This window comes from Rhinoderma darwinii, chromosome 2, assembly GCF_050947455.1.
Source record: "Rhinoderma darwinii isolate aRhiDar2 chromosome 2, aRhiDar2.hap1, whole genome shotgun sequence".
Lineage (NCBI taxonomy): Eukaryota > Metazoa > Chordata > Amphibia > Anura > Rhinodermatidae > Rhinoderma > Rhinoderma darwinii.
This window is the reverse complement of record NC_134688.1, coordinates 217,421,766-217,439,519: the sequence shown is the minus strand read 5'-3', so window position 1 is coordinate 217,439,519 and position 17,754 is coordinate 217,421,766. Positions and strand designations below refer to the sequence as shown.

Sequence of the window (17,754 nt, the reverse complement as noted above, 5' to 3'; positions counted from 1 at the left end):
ACACTCTGTATTTATTTAGGAGTAAGTATTTGTTTTGGCATTGTGTATCTATTTATTTATTTATAATTTTTTTTGATCCATATTCTTTATAAGTTATTTACTTATTTAACATTTGTTATTTATTTATGCTGGCAAGTATTCACTTATGTATATATAATTCGGTTCATGAATTCCATCTTTAATTTTATCTTTAAATTTTATTTTTGTGCTAGATCACTAGTGCATGATACGGCCCGTAGTATATTTCAATTTATCTTTTCAGCTGTTTTTCTTTCTCTCCTATGTTCCGCTCTGTCTCCTTCCGTCCTTCTCGTATATCTGGCTTTTATGTAGTAACCTTTTTGTATCCGCCTTGTCACTGTGTCTTGATGTGCGGCAATCGTTGCTATGGTTGCATCTCCCGGCTTGTGGCCGGATCGTGGGTCATGTGATCTCACTCTCCAGTGTGTTCGGATCTAACACACCGGTATTTATCTCTTGCAACGACGTCAGTACAATCTCCTGCACCGAGACACAGCTGCTTTATCCTTCTAATATAGAAGGTGATTGGATGAGGGCAGCTTTATAGGGACGGCATCTTTAATCACAACACCACCCCCAGACGAAGGCTTCCGGGCTGAAACGCGCGTCGGGGTTGACACCAGAGACGGTGACCTGTTACTATGGGTATGAACTCCGCTTCCAGCATATGCCTGTTTTCCAGCAAAAAGTTTCTTTCTATCACATTCTACCTAATGGGTGTTTGAGTGTCTGCAAATGGGGTGGACATTACAGCTATTGCCCTGCTCCTATTTCATGTGTCTGTTTAAATAGAGCCATGTATTTTACTTGTGCATGGCACTAGTATTTCACAGTTTTTTCTACTGATTTTTGCATCTGGCTTTATTCAGGGGTATTTACACTTGTGTACACCCATTCATTGATGTTTATTTAATTTATACTTTAAAGATGTGAGAGTGACAAATACGTGGGAGATTTGCCCTGTTTGCTGAATAGCCTATTTTGCTGGTTAATGTTCAATAGCCTACCTTGCTTGTTAAGGTATTAGAATATGTATATTACTTTACACAATTGTAACCCATTGTGGATGTATTCCTGTATTTGAACAGTGTTGCCCTTTACCCATATATCTGGAATTCTTATATACAATAATCTGGTTGTCTTTCTGTACTGTGGATATCATCTCTGTTTTAACTTTTGTGGTATTTTTTAGATGTATTCAATAAATTTTCTATTTTATAATTATTTTGGTGTGTCAGACTCTAAACTATAGGTTTTTGTTACTAATCAGCGGGTTCACCGTTATTACCATGCGTCTTTCCCCATAATTTATTATGTTATAAGTCAGATTTTTGACTACAATAAATGTATCGGGGGAAATTCTTTCGTGGTGTTCTTCATGTAGGTATACTACTGATTCATTGAGTCTGTGGACAGGAGTCTTTTATACAGGTGACCATGTAAGAGCTGTCTATAATGCAGGCACCAAGTTGATTTGGAGCGTGTAACTGGTCTGGAGGAGGCTGAACTCTTAATGGTTGGTAGGGGATCAAATACTTATTTCTCTGTGCACAATGCAAATAAATATATATAATTTTGACTATGTGATTTTCAGTTTTTTTTAAAATATAATCTATCTCTCACTGGTAAAATTAACCTAGCCTAATAATTCTAGACTGTTCATGACTTTGACAGTGGGCAAACTTACAAAATCAGCAAGGGATCAAATACTGGTTTCCTTCACTGTATGTGGTAATAAACTGATGTTTGGACCCACAGCAGGGCTCAGGAGGGAAGGAGCGCCTTTTGGATTTTGGAGCGCAAATTTTGCTGGATTTGTTTTCAGTGCCATGTTGGGTTTGCAACGCCCTGGAGGGACAAAAACAGTGGAAACCCCCCAAAAGTGACTCCATTTTGGAAACTAAACCCCTCAAGGAATTTTTCTAGGGGTATAGTTAGCATTTTGACCCCACAGGTTTTTTTTGTAGAATTTAGTGGAATTAGGCAGTGAAAATGAATATCAACATTTCTGTCCACTAAAATGTTGAATTTTATTTTTCACAAGGGAGAAAGTAGAAAAAATACCCCAACATTTCGTTTCAACTGTATTTTTATTGAAAGTTTTCAAAATACACACATGACATTGGGACGCATGGGCAAGTCATGCAGTCCATTTGACATAGCAGAAAATCCAAACAGACAAAACAAGACACCGGGGAAAAGACAAAAGGGTAGGGGGGGAAGGACAATCAGAGATCAATCCACAGTCTAACCCTGAGATATCGGTAGCCAATACTTATCCCACGGATCCCACATCACTCTAAACCTGTCCAGCGTATTTTCAATTGAGGCCGTCATATACTCCATAGTGCGAATTCCCATAATTCTAGTCAGTAAGTCGATGTGAGAAGGAGGGGCAGTCTGTCTCCACTTCCAAGCAATCAAGGTTTTAGCGGCAGTGAGAAAGTGCCGAAAAAGTCGAGCTAATGGTTTCTCCAAGGACCTTGGAGGGACATTCAGGAGATAATGAAGAGGGTCTAGAGGAATATCCTGCTGCAACACCGCCAACGCCAAATTCCTAACCTCCAGCCAAAACTGTTGCACCAGGGAGCAGCTCCAAAAATATGGAACAGGTCTCCCCTCTGATCTTTGCATCGCCAATAATCCGAAGGAATACCCGGATTGAAGCCATGCAATAAGGCAGGGGTATGGTACCAAAACATAAGAATTTTGTATTGATTTTCTTTATATACAGTGCAGATGGAAGTTTTAGCTGCTTGTGACCAGATAATCTGCCACAATGAGGGAGGGATAGATTTATTCAGCAAGGTCTCCCATTTTAACATATATCTATGCCCAGGTGGAGGGGAGTTATCCAGAGACAGCAGTATCGTGTAAATAGCTGATATAAGCCCTTTAGTAGTGACCCGAGTGTATCCGAAAGTTTGTTGCATGTAGTGTCTAATCTGAAGATAGTGGAAAAATGTAGAAGAGGGGATGTTATAATGCTGTTGGAAATATGAAAACGGGTGAAGCCCTAGTGTGTGAGGATCAACCATATCGGCCAAGTGGAATACCTCTACCCCCGTCCACAATCAAACCACCCGGGAGGCAGTACCCCCGGAATAGTGGGAGTATATAGTATCGATGTCAAGGGCAGACAACCCGACGCCAAATGAAAGCATTGTTTACAGGTATCCCACACCTCCCGTTGAATGCGCATGGGACCCAACAGAGACGAAGACGGCAAAACCAGCGGGTCGCCCCATAACAAAGAGTTTGGGTGAACTGGAGCCATCCACAATTTCTCTATTTCAGTCCACTTGTTGTATGCCCATAGGGACACCCAACAAGGAATGCGGCAGAGATGGGCCGCCCAGTAGTACTTCACCACGTCAGGAACAGACAACCCACCTGCAGATCGACCAGACAATAAAACCGATTTCGGGATTCGATGTCTGCCGGAGTGCCATATGAACCTGAGGATGGTAGACTGCATAGCCCGCAGTTCCCTCATAGATACTGCCACTGGTAGGGTCCCAAAAAAGTACAATTATTTAGGGAGCAGGGTCATTTTGACCGCTGCAATGCATCCAAAAAAGGATATGGGGAAAGGATCCCACCTGGCCATAAGTCTACGCAGTTCAGCAAAAAGAGGAGGGAAATTAGCCTTGTAAACCGATGTATAAGAGGGAGTGAGCTGGACTCCCAAGTAAGTCAGGTAGGCTTTCTTCCAAATGTAAGTGTAGTTGTGTTTGAGGAGCAATAGTTCCTGGCATGGGACATTAAGAGGGAGCGCTTGGTATTAGTTTTATAGCCTGAGAGCCGCCCATACGTATGGAGAACGGCAGTAAGGGTAGGAAGGGAGATATGAGGTTTAGTGATAGTCAAGAAGACGTCATCCGCAAATAAGGAAACTTTAAACTCTTTATCTTGTATCTTGACCCCCGCTATATCTATGGATTGCCGTATTTGAGCTGCAAGGGGTTCAATACAGAGCAAAAATAAAAGAGGCGACAGGGGGCATCCCTGACGCGTACCATTCCAAATCTTTAACGGGGGAGAAGTGGAGTGCGGAAGTTTAATCGCCGCCGTCGGGGTGGAGTAAAGACCACGCAGAGCCATCAGGAAAGGACCCGAAATCCCAAATGATTTCAGAGTTTCAAACATAAATGGCCATCCCAAGCGATCAAACGCCTTCTCCGCATCCAGGCTAAGAAGGATCGCTGATTCCTCTTGCCTATGAAGGGCATCAATTAGATCAAAGGTCCTCCGTGTGTTATCTCCCCCTTGTCTAAGGGGCACAAAGCCCACCTGATCTTTATGGATCAAAGATCCTTACAGTCTATTTGCAAGAAGACGAGTAAAAATTTTAAGTTCAGAGTTCAAAAGAGCTATGGGTCTATAATTTGAGCAATCTGCGTGGTCTTTACCCGGTTTAGGGATCAGTGTAATATGAGAATGCTGAAACGTTTGAGGGATAGGAGAACCCTGAAGGAAGTCGTTAAATAAGGAAACCATCTTTGGAACTAGGATCTCTGCAAATGTCTTATAATACTCATACGTGAAGCCATCCGGCCCAGGGGCTTTTCCACCAGGGAGGTACTTCAGTATATCAGACAGTTCATCCGCAGAGATCGGGGCATTCAAAGAAGAAAGCTCTGTGTCTTTCAATCTAGGGAGAGTACATGAAGAGAGGTACGCTTGAAGCGTTTCTCGCCGGCGGACTGGATCAGATGGTAATGTAGTTGGTAAATGATATAGGGATTTATAGTGCGGCTATCGTGTCTGGGTGATGCTGGAGGACGCCTGCGTTATCCCAAACTGCCTGCGGGGTACGAGCAGTCGCCTGATCCCTCAATAGATGGGCTAGAAGCGAATGGGCTTTGTTGCCCTTGTTATAATATCTCCATTTCGTGTATAAAAGCGACTTTTCTACCCCCTTCATTGCTAAATCCTTGAGTTGTGCTCTGGCCTCTATCAAATGCCGCAAATTCGGCACTGTTGGCTGAGTCCCCATCTCCTTCTCCAGTTTAGCAATTTTCCGAAGGAGAGCAACCCTTTTGGCCCTAGAGTCCCTTTTTAGTCTGGAACCCATAGCCATGCATTGCCCCCGCATCACCACCTTATGCGCCTCCCAGAGAGTGGAAATGGAAGGAACCGAGCCCTCATTAAATGCGTAAAATTCACGCATGTGAACGGCCAGGTCATCCCTAAGGGCAGGGGACCTAATTAAAGTTTAATTTAGAAGCCAATGACATATTCTCGTGGAGGGTCTACCTATTTGCAAAGTCACTGAGACTGGCGCAGGATCCGCCCAGGAGATAGGGTCTATGACGCCGTTTGAGGCAAACGGAGGGCAGGGACATTACCAAAGAAGTAGCCTAGGCGCGTGTGAGTGTTATGTGTATGGGAAAAGAAAGTATAGGACCTATCGCCCGGATGATCAACTTGCCACAGGTCATAGAGATGATGTTCCTTAATCAGTTGCCTGAAGCGAGTAGAAAGTCCCGTGAGGGTGGGAGACGGAGTAGCGTGCGTAAGAGAAGCACTGTCCATTTTCGCAGAGAACAGGATATTGAAGTCTCCACCTACCAACCATGCACCCCTAGGGAGATTGTGTAGCTTGGAGAAGAGTCTGCGTAGGATTGGGATCTGTGCTGTATTAGGGGAGTAGACGTTACATAAAACAATGGGCTGGCTGGGCAAACAGAGTCCCCTCCAAGATAACATATCTACCCCTCGGATCTAAATGTGAGGTATGGACCTGTATGGGACATGCAGTGGATATCAGAATGGCAACCCCCTCCCTCTTACGAGCAGACGAGGCAGAATACACAGCAGGATACGCCCCCCGGGCAAAGTGAAAGGAACCAGAGGAATCTAAGTGTGTCTCCTATAGGAAAGCGACCTCCGCTCCAAGTGATTTCAGCTCTCTAAGAAGCAAGCGTCTCTTCACATTGGAGTTGAGGCCCTTGACATTAAGTGTGACAATTTTTACCATGGTCAGAGATGTATGGGAGAACAAAAAAGGATGTGGAAAGTGCAGATGTGTACAGCTCACAGTTACGTCGCAGCCGGTCCCAGTCAAGTCTCAAGGCAAACAGTTTTCTGTGATACCTTTCCTCCACGAAGGTTCGCGGAAGACACAAAGTCGTCTCAGTTGCTATCTCGGTTAGAAGCAGAAGGGAAGGGTGAAACACTGGGATAGAGACATACCAGGGAAACAAAACAAATATTAACATTAAGAACAAAAAAAAATGCATGAAATCAGTGCACATCAATCAAAGAACGGAATGTACTACCAGGGAGAATACTATACCCTGGGGTGGGTGGTATTAAAGCAATTAAAAGCTGGCAATACAATATTACCCTTTGCAACTCTCTCCAAAAACAGCGGGAGAAATGCAAAAATAATACCCCTATCAAAAGAGGAGGTCGGGTCTCAGCAATCAAAGAACCTGATACAAGAGTACGTATAATTACGTAAAGGCCAAAAAGGAGGTAAATGAGCTAAGTTATCACAGGTCGATCCTACCCTGCCACAATTTACTTTAAATGGATAAAGAGAAGCAATGTAAAACAAGAAATATAAGCTTAAATTAGCCTAAAACAGTGCAGCTGGTGAAGAGAACATCTGGTATAGGTGACCAGACTACTTCACATAAATCACACAAGTGCCTTGAAACAGTGTAGCGTCCATCAATTCTGATCAGGTCTCGAGGAACTGTGGCTTGGTGATCGTCGTGGGGAGAGCCTCCGCTTGTTTCTGACAGATTGCCAAACTGGAGGTGGAGAAGAAGGCGGCAAAGGAGTCTCCCAATTCTGCATCTTGGGTGTTGGTATACCAAGGGTATCACAAAAGTGAGGCAAATCCCCCTGGTATCGCAGGGTTGCAGAGACGCCATCTCTTCGAGCGGTAAAGGAGAATGGGAACCCCCATCTTTAGATAATATTATGGTCACGCAAGGTAGCGAGTAGAGGACAAAGCAGATGTCTTTTCTGTAACGTAATCCAAGAGAGATCCGGAAACAACTGGATTGGAGTACCTCCATATTCCAAATTTTTACACTGTCTGGCTTTGAGCATAATGTCCTCTTTAGTATGGAAATCTTGAACACAACAAATAATATTTCTGGGTTGAGATGTGATGGATTTCGGTTTCAGTGCCCGATGTACTCTGTCAAGCGGTATCTTATTAGACGGGGGTGCACCCAGAATGACGTTAAAGATAGTCTCTAACACGAGATGAAGGTCTTCTGCTCCCGAGGGCTCAAGTATACCCCTTATCCTTATATTGTGACGACGTCCCCTGTTATCCAAATCCTCCAGATGTAGTTGCATGTCTCTAATGGACGCAAGCTGAGAGGACACAGAAGATTGTATAACAGAAACATGGCGTCTAGTGGCATCGTGATCATCCTCCAAAGACTCCACCCTTGAAGCAATTTGGTGCATATGCTGAGAAACCACCGCCAATTCTAAGCGAAAAGCTTCCTTCACCTCCTGTATCATACTCTTGAAGTCCTCTTTAGTGGGCAATTGTGAAAAGCATTCGCTCCACATAGGAGGCATATCTGAAGGTGGTGAAACAGGATCATCCAGATCTGAATCTGAGGCATACATAGGGATCTGAGCATATGGGGTTAAAGATGGAGTGCCTCCTAAATCATCCCCCATCACCAGCTGTTGGGTTGTGGACCTCTGGGGTTTAGGTGCAGCCAAGAATTGTGGGGCCGCTTGCTCTGGGGACTGTGGCATTGGTGGAACAGTCGGCATGAAGGCAGGGTCCCCCTCTGATAGAGGTGCACCACACGACATGGCGGCTGCAGCCCCACCCAGATGAGGTCTGTCTCTTCCCTGACTGTGGGACGAAGCACCGGCCAGTATAGGGGAGCCAGGAGGAATCGTTGGAGCCGTCAGGCTTACCCTGTGAAGCTTACCCGTCAAGCTTACCCTGTGGCTGGAAAGCCATTTCGTCCCTCTGTGGGGACATCTCCTCCGTCTGCCGGCACGAGGAGGCTAAAGATGGCCGCTGCTGTAGCTGAGGTAGCGGTGTGGCCTGTCCCCTCAGAAAATAGCGGTCCAACGTTGGTGGAGCAGGAGCGACCTGATGAGACACTGCAGGGGTAAGTCCGGACCCTTGGGGTCTCCTTTTCCCCATATGTAGGCACCTGTGTGTGTGCTGAAAGCTGCTATTGCTGTGTGGCAAGGCACGGAGCTCCTCGATTATGCGACCGGCGACATCGACCGTTGGCCACGCCCCCCCCACCCCAACATTTGTAAAGCAATTTCTCCCGATTACGGCACTACCCCACATGTGGTCATAAATGTTTTTTTTATTAGAAATTAATTAACCCTTTCAGGACTGATCCTTTTTTGCTTATTCATTTTCGTTTTTCACTCCCCGCCTTCCAAGAGCCATAACTTTTTTATTTTTCCATTAATAGAGCGGTGTGAGGGCTTATTTCTTGCGGGAGGAGCTGTAGTTTCTATTGACACCATTTAAAGTATCATAAAATTTACTGGGAAACTGAAAAAAATAATTTGCGGTCTGAAATTGGAAAAAACTGTGATTCCTCCATTGTTTTTGGGGTTTTGTTTTTACGTCTTTCACAGTGCAGTAAAAACGACAACTTTAGTTTTATTCTGCATCTCAATACGATTACAGTGATACCAAATTTATATAGTTTTTTTTTATATTTTACTACTTTTACAAAGAAAAGACTATTGGTAAAAAAAAAAATTGTTTTGTATCAACACATTCTGAGAGGTATAACTTTTTTATATTTTGGGCAATTGAGCGCTGTGGGGGCTTGCTTTTGGCGGGACGAACTGTAGCTTTTATTGGTACCATTTTATGGTACATACAACTTCTTGATCACTTTTTATTACATTTCTTTTAGAGCTAAGGAGACCAAAAAACAGTGATTTGGGCGCTTTCAATTCTTCAATTACGGTGCGCAATATATTAAATTTTACTTTATTCTGCGGGTCGGTACGATTACGGCGATACCATATATATATATATATATATATATATATATATATATAGTTATTTTATGTTTTGCAGCGTTTGCACAATAAAATTACGTTTCTTTAACCCCTTAAGGACGCAGCCTAGTTTGGGCCTTAAAGGGAATGTGTTGCCAGAAAAACATGTTTTTTTTTTTTAAATTAAACTTAGTGTGTGGGTGATTAAACATTGTTCAAATTTTTTTTATTTTTTTCGCGAGTCAGGAAATATTATAAATTATTTCTAATTTATTTCTAATTTATAATACTACCCATTTTTGGTCACTAGATGGAGCTAGTTCCCAAAATTGCAGCATTGCAACATTGGGTTAAAAGCCCTCGCTCTAGTGAGCTCTCAGCATCCCCCCCTCCTTTATCCTGGCTAGTGCCGGGATAAACGAGGGGTTTGAAAGGTGTAACCTCCTACACTGTGTGTCGCCATTTTTTGAGCTAACACACAGCGTAGTAGGTTTACATACAGTAGTAAACACACACAAACACGAACATACATTGAAATCTCTTACCTGCTCCTGCCGCCGCGGCTCCCTCCGGCCCGTCCGCTCCGTTTGCTGCCGCTGGTCCAAGTGCACAAATCCGGAAGCCGCGACCGGAAGTAGTAATATTACTGTCCGGCCGCGACTTCCGGTCCACAGGAAAATGGCGCCGGACGGCGCCAATTTCGAATTGGACTGTGTGGGAGCGGCGCATGCGCAGTTCCCACACAGACGCCGTACACGGAAGTCAATGGGACGGGAGCCGTTCGCAGTCCCTATGGGACTGTGGCTGCCGTATTCCATGTCTGTATGTGTCGTTAATCGACACAGACAGAAATGGAACACAAAATGGCAGCCCCCATAGGGAAGAAAAAGTGTAAAAATAAGAAAAAGTAAAACACAAACACACAAATGAATATAAACGTTTTTAATAAAGCACTAACATCTTTAACATATAAAAAAATAATTTGTGATGACACTGTTCCTTTAAGGCTCAGAGCCCATTTTTCAAATCTGACATATTTCACTTTATGTGGTAATAACGTCGGAATGCTTAAACCTACCCAAGCGATTCTTAGATTGTTTTCTTGTGACACATTGGGCTTCATGTTCGTGGTAAAGTTTGGTCGATATATTCAGTGTTTATTGGCGAAAATTTGCAAAATTTCAAGAAAATTTTGGAAAAATTGCATTTTTAAGAATTTAAATGCATCTGCTTGTAAAACAGACGGTTATACCAGCCAAAATAGTTACTAGTTCACATTTCCCATATGTCTACTTTAGATTGGAATCGTTTTTTGAATATTCTTTTATTTTCTTGGACGTTACAAGGCTTAGAACATAAACAGCAATTTCTCATATTTTTAAGAAAATTTCAAAAGCCTTTTTTTTAAGGTACCTCTTGAGTTCTGAAGTGGCTTTGAGGGGCCTATGTATTAGAAACCCTGATAAAACACCCCATTTTAAAAACTAGACCCCTCAAAGTATTCAAAACAGCATTTAGAAAGTTTTTTTAACCCTTCAGGCATTTCACAGGAATTAAAGCAAAGTGGAGGTGAGATGTGCAAATTTCATTTCTCTTGCTGAATTTCAATAATATTATTTTTTTTTTCTGTAACAAAGAAGGTTTTACCAGAGAAATACTACTAAATATGTATTGTCCAGATTTTGCAGTTTTTAGAAATGTCCCACATGTGGCTCTACTGCGCTCGTGGAATAAAACACAAGCCCTAGAAGCAAAGAAGCACCTAGTGCATTTTGAGTCCTCTTTTTTATTAGAATATATTTTAGGCAGCATGCCAGGTTTGAAGAGGTGTTGAGGTGCCAAAACAGTAGGAATCCCCCAATAGTGACCCCATTTTGGAAACTACACCCCTCAAGGAATTCATTTATGGTTGTTGTTACCATTTTGACCGACAGTTTTTTCACAGCACGTATTTGAATTGGGCTGTGAAATGAAAAAAAGGACATTTTTTCCAATAAAATGTCATTTGTGATCAAAATTTCTTATTTTCACAGGGAACAAAATGCTCCATTTTGTTGCCCAATTTCTCCTGAGTGCAGCAATACCCCACTTGTGGCGATAAACTGCCGTTTGGGCCCATGGGAGGCCTCAGAAGGGAAGGAGCGCTGTGTGTTCTTTGGAGTACAGATTTTGCTGGTTTGGTTTTCGGGTGCCGTGTCGCATTTGCAGAGCCCCAGAGGTATCAAAGCAATGGAAACCCACCAGAAGTGACCCCATTTTGGAAACTACACCCCTCAAGAAATTCATTTATGGGTAATGTGACCATTTAGACCCTATAGTTTCTTCACAGAACTTATTTGAATTGGGCTGGGAATTAAAAATATATATATTTTTTCCAATAATATGTCATTTTAGCTAAAAAATTCTTATTTTCACAAGAAATAAAATACTCCATTTTGTTGCCCAATTTGTCCTGAGTGCGGCAATACCCCATTTGTGGTGATAAACTGCCGTTTGTGCCCATGGGAGGGCTCAGAAGCAAAGGAGCGCTATTTGTTCTTTGGAGTCCAGATTTTGCTGGATTGGTTTTCGGGTGCCATGTCGCATTTGCAGAGCCCCAGAGGTATCAAAGCAATAGAAACCAACCACAAATGACCCCATTTTGGAAACTACACCCCTCAAGGAATTCATTTATGGGTGTTGTGACCATTTTGACCCCATAGTTTTTTCACAGAACTTATTTGAATTGGGCTGGGAATGAAAACAAAATTATTTTTTTCAAATAATATGTAGTTTTGGCTGAAAATGTCTTATTTTCACAAGAAACAAAATACCCCATTCTGTTGCGCAATTTGTTCTGAGTGCCGCAATACCCCATTTGTGGTGATAAACTGCCGTTTGGGCCCATGGGAGGGCTCAGAAGGAAAGGACCACCATTTGGCCTACTGGGGATTTTCTAGTGCGAAGTCATGTATGCAGAAGCACCTGAGGTACCAGTACAGTTGAAACCCTCAAGAAGTGACCCCGTTTTAAAAACGACACCCTTAAGGCATTCATCTAGAGGTGTAGTGAGCATTTTGACCGGAGACCTACACCCCATAAACTGTAATGTGGGCAATACCCTACATGTGGCTGTTATCAGCTTCCTGGGCACACAGCAGGGCTCAGAGGGGAAAGACGAGGGGGGATAAGCTGTGCGGAGTGCATCAGGGTAAGTAAAATTGGGGTAAATTATAAACCAAGGGATGTATGATAAATTTTAAAACAGAGCTCTGGTTATTCGGGACACGTGTCACATTGATATATTGTGTCATCCCTTATCGCCCTCTTATAGCAGACTTTGCACCTCTTTTGACTTTTTCCCTTCTTGCCAGTTTGGGGAACTTCTCCTGGAAAGTGTTGCCGCCCTGGTACGATGCGTGTGGCCTTGCTTCCAGAAGTACTGGGTGCCCCCCCTTCTTGGTCCCTAAAGATTAGGTTCTTGATAATCGCCTCTTGAAATTCCAGGAAAGTTCCCGTCTGGCCTGCACATCGACGTAGCACGTACGCATTGTACAAAGCCATCTGTATGATGTGCCCGGCCAGCTTCTTATACCACACCGTATGGCGCTGTAGCGCTTCAGGACTTGATCTGACAAGTCCATCCCTCCCATGTACCTATTGTAGTCCAGGATGCAGTCTGGGTTGGGGGTGGCCTTTCCTTCATATATCCTAAACCTGTAGGTATACCCTGATGCACTCTCACAGCTTATACATCTTCACGCCATACCTTGCCCTCTTACCCGGCAGGTACTCGCGGAATTGAACCCTCCCTTTAAAATGTACCAGGGACTCATCAATAGAAATACACTTCTCGGTGGTGAATGCTTGGGAAAACCGGCACTGAAACGGTCTAATAGGGGTCTCCGTTTATACAAACGGTCAAAACTGGGGTCATTTCGGGGTGGGCACGGCTAATTATCAGTATAATGTAAGAAGCGAAGTATTGCCTCATTTATTTATTTTTTTAGGTTACAGTTCAGTTCTGAAGTTGCTTTGAGGGGTCAATATATTAGACACCCTTATCAAACACCCCATTTTAGAAACTAGACCCCTCAAAGTATTCACAACAGCATTTAGAAAGTTTATGAACCCTTTAGGTTTTTCACAGAAATTTAGAGCAAAGTAGAGGTGAAATTTAAATATTTTTTTTGTCAGAAAATCATCTTTATACCATTATACCATTATAACACAAAAGGATTTATCAGAGAAACGCAACTTAATATTTATTGCCCAGATTCTGCAGTTTAGGGGGTTTCACACGAGCGTGTATTCGGTCCGTGCGGGCCGCGTGGTTTTCACGCGGCACGCATGGACCAATACAAGTCTATGGGGCAGTACAGACAGTCCGTGCTTTTTGCGCAGCGTTTGTCTGCTGCGCAAAAAGCGCGAGAGGTTCAATAACTCTGCGTATTTCACGCATCACGCACCCATTGAAGTCAATGGGTGCGTGAAAAGCACGCAGGTTGCACGGAAGCACTTCCCTGCGAACCGACTGAAACAGCGCACCAGCTGTCAAAAGAATGAATGTAAACAGAAAAGCACCACGTGCTTTTCTGTTTCCGAACATCCAAACGGAGTGTCTTTGCGATGAGCGAAGGCGGACAAGCGAACCGAACTTCACCGGGTTCGGCCGAACTCGTTTTGGCCTAACCCGGCAAAAAAATAATCGGTACGCTACGTCAGGAGATAGTCACTGTCCATGGTGCTGAAAGAGTTAAACTGTTTCAGCACCATGGACAGTGACTTCCGATCACAATATACATGAACCTGTAGAAAAAAAAACTAAGTTCTGACTTACCGATAACTCCCGGCGTCTTACTCCAGTCTGACCTCCCGGGATGACAATTCAGTCCAAGTGACAGCTCCAGCCAATCACAGGCCAAGCACAGGCTGCAGCGGTCACATGGACTGGCGCGTCATCCAGGGAGGTGGGGACCGATTTCGAGAGGCGCGTCACCAAGGACGCGTCACCAAGGACGCGTCACCAAGGCAACGGCCGGGAAGTTCTCGGTAAGTACGAACTTTTTCTTTTTTTCAACAGGTTTTTCGATATTGTGTTCGGCATTCACTGTCGAGGGTGCTGAAAGAGTTAGCTCTTTCAGCACCTTGGACAGTGACGGGCGTCGACTAGCCTCATCTCTATGATGGCGGCTGTGCGAAAATCACGCAGCCGCGCATCAGACACGGATGACACACGCAGCTGTCAAATGGTTTTTGCGCGCGCAAAACGCAGCGTTGTTTGCGGGCGCAAAAACGCAACGTTTATCTGTATCTGCCCTTAGAGAAATATCCCACATGTGGCCCTCGGGCGGTAATGGACTGAAGCACCGGCCTCCGAAGCAAAGGAGCACCTAGTGGATTTTGAGGCCTCTTTTTTATTAGGCACCATGTCCGGTTTGAAGAGGTCTTGTGGTGCCAAAACAGTGGAAACCCCCCAAAAGTGACACCAATTTGGAAACTAGACCCCTTGAGGAATCCATTGTAGTTTTCTTGGGGTGCATGCGGCTTTTTGATCAGTTTTTATTCTATTTTTATGTGGCGTAGTGACTAAAAAACAGCAATTCTACTATTGTTTTTTTATTCTATTTTTTTTACAGCGTTCACCATGCGCTATAAATGACATATTCACTTTATTCTGCAGGGTGATACGATTACGGCGATACCAGATGTTTATAGTTTTTTTTTCTGTCTTATGGCGTTTGCACAATAAAATACGTTTTGTAAAAAAATATTCACTTTTTGTGTTACCTTACTCTAAGAGCCAGAACTTTTTTATTTTTCAATCAATAAAGCCGTGCGAGGACTTATTTTTTGCGTAACGAACTGTAGTTTCGATCAGTACCATTTTTCGGTACATGCGACTTTTTGATCTCTTTTTATTCCATTTTTTGGGAGGTGAAGTGACCAAACAATTGTGATTGTGGTACGGTTTATTATTATTTTCTTTTCACGGCGTTCACCGTGCTGGATAAATAACGAAATAATTTTGTAGTTCAGGCCGTTATGAACACGGCGATACCAATTATGTATAGTTTATTTGTTTGTTTGTATATTTTTATTAATAATAAAGGACTGATTTGGGAAAAGGGGGGATTTTTACTTTTAAAACTTTTATTTTCTTATTTTTACACATCTTTTTTTTACTTTTTTTTTACTTTATTACTTTGTCCCACTAGGGGACTTGAGGGCAGGAGGCCCTGATCGCAATTCTAATACACTGCACTACATGCGTAGTGCAGTGTATTAGAACTGTCAGCTACTCACTGACAGCAAGCATAGTGGGTCCTGACGTTGTCAGGACCCACTAGGCTTCCGTCTATGGCATAGCCGGACGCCATTGTTTGGTGTCCGGTTGCCATAGTCACCATCGCCGGCCGCTATCGTGTAGCAGGCCGGCGATGGCAGCTTAACCCCTAAAAAGCCGCGATCTCTATAGAATGCGGCTTTTAAGGGGTTAATCAGCGGGGACACAGCGATCGGTCCCCGCTGTAGGAGCTGTGACAGCTGCTGTACGAGACAGCAGCTGTCGGAGCTCCTGTATGTGTCGGGAGGACGGCCAAAACGGCCGTTACTCCCGAGACATACTATTAGGTCATGGAGCGCGAACGATACACCTGCCATGACCTAATAGTACGTCCAGGAGCGGAAGGGGTTAAAATAATTTATTTTCTGAGACACCCTATTCTGAGCCGTAACTTTTTTATTTTTTAGTCAAAAAAACTGTGAGAGGTCTTGTTTTTTGCGGGACGGGTTGTAGTTTTTATTGGTACTATTTTGGGGTAAATGCGACTTTTTAATCACTTTTTATTCTATATCTTGAAAGGGGTGGTGACCAAAAAAATAGCGATGCTGGCATAGTTTTTAGTTTATTTTGTTTGCGGCGTTATTTTGTTTGCGGCGTTATTTTGTAACGTATTCCAACTGTAAGTGTGACGTCACAGTCACTCTGACTGTAAGTCTACGAGGACCAGCCAGAGGCTGGTCCTCATAGGCTTCCGTACTTGGCAGACCCGGAGGCCGTTGCCTTGCCTCCGGATGCCATCACAAGCATCAACAACCCCCATAATTGCATGGTGGCTGCTGATGTGCTACAAACCCTCTAAATGCGACTATCGCAATCGATTGCCGCATTTAAGGTGTTAATTAGCAAAATCAGCGGCGATGAGCCGCTGATCGGCAACACTGGAGTGTCAGCTGTCATGGACAGCTGACCTCTCGGTTCCCGATGCACTCCTTGTCTCCGACAGCGTGCATCAGGAACGACACAGTGACTTCCTGTCATTCTGACAGGAAGCCTATCAGGACCACCATAGGTTGGTCCTGATGGGCTTCCGTCCATGGCAGACACGGAGGCCATTGTTTGGCTTCCGTTTGCCATGCTAAGTATTGGCAAACCCCGCGATTTCAGACCGGGGTCTGCCAATATGCTAGAAATCCCTAAAATACGGTGATCGCAGACGCATTTAAGGTGTTAATTAGCCTAAATCAGCAGCAAAGGATCGCTGGCCAGCAAGAGTGGTGTAAAGGATCTTCCAGACACAGTTTCTGTGTCGACGCCAGTGTTTAATCAGTCTGCATCTGCTCCTAAGTCTGATAGAGTGACTTGATCTGCTACCACTCAGGCTGGTAGGCTGAGGAGTGGGAGAACCTATCACAGCCTGGCCAGACCGTTCTAGCTCCCGCCCTCGGTCTATGTATACCTTCATTTGCTTTATTTGATTCTTATCTTGCCTGTAATTCTATCTTGTTTTCTGGCTCTGCTGCTCCAGCTATTACTATTGACCTCTGCTTCATTTTGACCCTGGCTTTACTGACTACACTCCTGCTCTGCATGTACCTTGTACACTCCTAGTTTGACTCGGCTCGTTCACTACTCTTGTTGCTCCCGGTGTTGCCGTGGGCAACTGCCCCATTTCCCTTAGCTTCTGTGTACCCTTGTCTGTTTGTCATGCACGTATTAAGCGTAGGGACCGTCACCCAGTTGTACGCCGTCGCCTAGGACGGGTCGTGCAAGTAGGCAGGGACTGAGTGGCGGGTAGATTAGGGCTCACCTGTCTGTCTCCCTACCCCGTCATGACACCTTCAAGAAAAAAAAAATTAAAATTATAGTGCAAAAGTCCTAATTTTTTTATGCACATCTAGCCTTTGATGCTCTGACCTACCATATAAAAACTCAGGCCAGTAGGACAGATGTAGCCCACGCAGCGGGCCAAAAAAACGATGCCTTTTTCACTAAAATGGGTATAAATAATCATTTTCCACAATGCTGTCCCAGAGCATTTCACAACAAGCAACGAACCGCGGGTCTGATGGAATCGACCTAGGCGTCCGTTAGTTCGACTTACACAGATGAATAATAAGATACCTGACTCGGTCATTTGCTGTAAATGGGGAACCCTCTCTTGCCCCCAAAACATGGCGCAGTTCCTTCATTTATAGCTAAATTTGAGCGGCTTTAGCAAAATATTTCCGTAACTGTTTGGTTAGGGATCTGCCAGGTACTACGTCTAGGTATACTCCTGGAATTAATCAATCCACACCTGAGGCCAGACCTGTTCGACTGACACCATCTCCCACCAACCAGGGTGGCAGGCTCAGGAGTGGGAGAGCCTATCGCGGCCTGGTCAGTCGGAGTTAGCTCCGCCCCCTGTCCTTTATTACCTGCCGTGTTCTCTTCCTCAGTGCTTGTAATACCTTCTGGATTCCTGGCCTCTCTGCTGCTTGCTCCAGCCTGCTTCT

The 17,754-nt window shown here is 44.1% G+C and overlaps 1 long non-coding RNA gene across 1 annotated transcript in view; it reads left to right on the top strand.

Annotated features, from left to right (window-relative positions):
• The first annotated feature begins 434 nt into the window (after window positions 1-434).
• Window positions 435-17,754, top strand: part of LOC142740972 (uncharacterized) — a 61,052-nt gene continuing 43,732 nt past the window's right edge. The window contains exon 1 of the long non-coding RNA XR_012880943.1: window positions 435-666. This is a non-coding gene — a long non-coding RNA (uncharacterized LOC142740972). The remainder of the gene's footprint in view (window positions 667-17,754) is intronic.